This window comes from Aplysia californica, unplaced genomic scaffold, assembly GCF_000002075.1.
Source record: "Aplysia californica isolate F4 #8 unplaced genomic scaffold, AplCal3.0 scaffold00451, whole genome shotgun sequence".
NCBI lineage: Eukaryota > Metazoa > Mollusca > Gastropoda > Aplysiida > Aplysiidae > Aplysia > Aplysia californica.
The window spans coordinates 21,676-24,919 of record NW_004797721.1 but is presented as its reverse complement, the minus strand read 5'-3'; the positions used below and the strand labels follow the sequence as shown (position 1 = coordinate 24,919).

The following is a 3,244-nucleotide window of genomic DNA, read 5'->3' as shown; positions in this document are numbered from 1 at the left end:
TCTCTCTCTCTCTCTCTCTCTCTCTTTCTCTCTCTCTCTCTCTCTCTCTCACTCTCTCTATCTATCTATCTATCTCTTTCTCTCTATCTGTGTATCTTGGATTTTATTATAATTTAAAAGCTACGATTGATTATTGGATTCAATTGACACTTAATGGTGATGGATATTTATACACTTTTACACGTACGGACACAAATACTTTCTTAATATACCAATTGTTTTTCTCCTTGTTTCAAACAGAAAATGGAAGAACTTGAATTCTTTTCCTTACTTTAATTTCGAAAGAACACCTGTCCAGATGAAGTGAGACCGTTTAGAAAGAACTTTCATTTTGTTCCGTGAATCTGCTAAAATTTATTAAGTGGAGACGGACATGTATTATAATTTGAGGCGGAATTTCTCTGGCACATCGGAGAGCCCAGAAGTATGGGCAGCGCTATGACGTCACACAGGTCACCTCGTAGAGGTCAGACGTAAGACAGAACTATGTGACACTGGTCGCCTCCAGGTTTACCCCGCCATACACCAACACCTGGAGTCTGCGCAGCGGTGGATGTCTTAGCCCTTGCGTCTGCCTCATGTTTTACAGCACATCCTAGAGGAAAAAGCCACACACAGAAATTGACAGAGCGTACCACTCACTCCCTGAACACAACACAGAGAAACATCACAGCGTTCCAAATAGCGAGAGAGGTAAGTACAACAATCCGAACGAATGCACAGAATTTCCAAATCCGAAACACAGATCGAGAATACGTTATCTCCCAATAGTGGACAAGATTCTCACAATGTAGATGGGAGGATCGCTGGCCTGTTGTACGTGCTCACTGGAGGGCATGAAAGGCTGGGTCACCTCAGTGGACACCTTCTAGAGGAGACCTTCTAGAGGGGACCTTCTAGAGGAGACCTTCTAGTGGACACCTTCTAGAGGGGACCTTCTAGAGGACACCTTCTAGAGACCTTCTAGAGGAGACCTTCTAGAGGAGACCTTCTAGAGACCTTCTAGTGGACACCTTCTAGAGGAGACCTTCTAGAGGAGACCTTCTAGAGACCTTCTAGTGGACACCTTCTAGAGGAGACCTTCTAGAGGAGACCTTCTAGAGACCTTCTAGTGGACACCTTCTAGAGGAGACCTTCTAGAAACCTTCTAGTGGACACCTTCTAGAAACGCGACGACTTTGCAGACACGTCTCTGAAACAAGAGAGAGGAGCATGGGTTAGATATGTACGTGTGGTGAGGAGAAAGAGAGAGGAGCATGGGTTAGATATGTACGTGTGGTGAGGAGAAAGAGAGAGGAGCATGGGTTAGATATGTACGTGTGGTGAGGAGAAAGAGAGAGGAGCATGGGTTAGATATGTACGTGCGGTGAGGAGAAAGAGAGAGGAGCATGGATTAGATATGTACGTGTGGTGAGGAGAAAGAGAGAGGAGGAATACAGAAGTCAAGGGTCAAGAGTCAATGGTCAAAGCTGTATGATGTCAAGGTTCGATTTGACCATAACTCGGTCTAGTTTCGAAATTGTCAAACAGAAAAAACTATAAATCTGTTGTTGTTGTTGTTGTTGTTGTTGTTGTTTTGGGGGGCAACTGCATAAGGTCATATGAGCGCGCGGGACACGCAAAAGATTTACAGTAGGTAGGGCATTTTGAATTTTGCTCGGGTGGCGTCCGAAGCCTACTCTTATCGAATTTAGACCACCAAGGGATCTTTAATGAGTGCAACTTGCACTCGGGTATTCCGAGATTTTTCGCCCTTTCCCAGAAGGTTAGGTGTACATAAAATAAGATAAGATAAGATAAGATACATCTTTATTGTCCAGAAGATCAGGAGTGTGGCTGAAAAACAGCAGTAAGGAGGAGCCAAGGAGAAGCAGTAGAAAGGCTGCAGAAAGAGTCAGGAGCCCAGAGGAGGGGGCAAAGGAGGTCAGGGGGTGGGGGCAGCAAGTGGAGACGAAATCAGACGACAGAACATTGCTATAGAGCAGGAAAGAAGGTGAAAGTAGATGATTTTAGAGAAGAAAATTTTTCCGCCGCTACCCGGATTGTTTGATTGAGAGGCGGACACCTTAACCTCTTGGCCATGAGAGCCCCATAGAAATGTGTGCCACGTGCCACATGCGTAAACCTTTACAAAACACCTGAACCAATATACATAACTCCATAACAGGACGTGTGTCTCTCTTTGTCGTGGGAAAGTTTTCTGGAATAATATTTATTTTGGTAAGGAAAATATTGACAGAGTGAAGTGGAGGTCCATGATCGCCCACGCCAGTCGGCAATGCACCGGATGTTGATGATGATGTTGATGATGATGATGATGATGATGATGATGATGATGATGATGATGATGATGATGATGATGATGATGATGATGATGATGATGATATCCATTAACAGATAAATAGCTCGGTCATCTTTGAACCAATTTGAACAACACGTCACACAAATCAAATCAACTTACATGGGTGGGGGGGGGTTCAGTAAGGTATTACGGCGCTCGCAACTGTATAAGGTCATCAATAGATAAGTCCAAACGGGGAATCAGACTTACTCTGCTCACCTCTCTAGCCTCAACAGCACAAAGTCTGCTTCGACTATCAAGGCACCACGGAAATAGCGGTTCACAAGAGAGTGACAAACATACAAAAGAAGTAGAGGTAAATGACGATAGAAAGGATGAGGAAAGAAAAAGCAGCAGTCCCCCTTATGTTGTTCCAGCACAGTATGAGCATGACATTGATAAATTAGCCCGTCTACTATTCTACTGTGCATAAGAACATGTTTTACACACCCGTTAAGAAAGTAATAATGTCTACTCACATCTTTATGTACATTTCCACATTGCACAAAGTCACAGAACAATTACCAGGGCAAACTATCTCCTTCGTGCGCACAACGTAGCCACAACAGAACCGGTCTCTTCTACAACTTGTCCAGTAGGTTTGTGAGTAAAGCCACCGCGAGACGAGAAGTGGCTGGCGAGACAGTTCCACAGTACAGAACTGGGCTAATGTGCGACATGTGATCTCCCAAAGAAGCTGTGGCGAGAACCGAAAACCCGCGGCTCTGACACCGTCGCCCCCTCATGGTTCTATCGCCCAGTGACCACACCCGCAGGTTCCCCCACCACCCCGCGCCTCACGGTTCTTATGCTCATACGCTGAGAGAGAGAGGGAGAGAGATCAATACTGAGAACACTGCCCGCTGTTCTACACCACAGAGACGCCACAGAGATGTCCAACAT

At 45.2% G+C, this 3,244-nt stretch overlaps 1 long non-coding RNA gene across 2 annotated transcripts; it reads right to left on the bottom strand.

Moving 5' to 3' along the window:
• Window positions 1–29: 29 nt before the first annotated feature.
• On the bottom strand, window positions 30–3,088 carry LOC118478269. 2 transcript variants are annotated; one of them, XR_004858925.1, is made up of 2 exons: window positions 2,867–3,088; window positions 30–1,192 (listed from the first exon to the last, which is right to left on the bottom strand). It is a non-coding gene; the product is annotated as an uncharacterized LOC118478269 (long non-coding RNA). The 2 variants fall into 2 exon arrangements; XR_004858924.1 differs by having other exon boundaries at window positions 2,821–3,075.
• Between the last annotated feature and the right edge of the window lie 156 nt (window positions 3,089–3,244).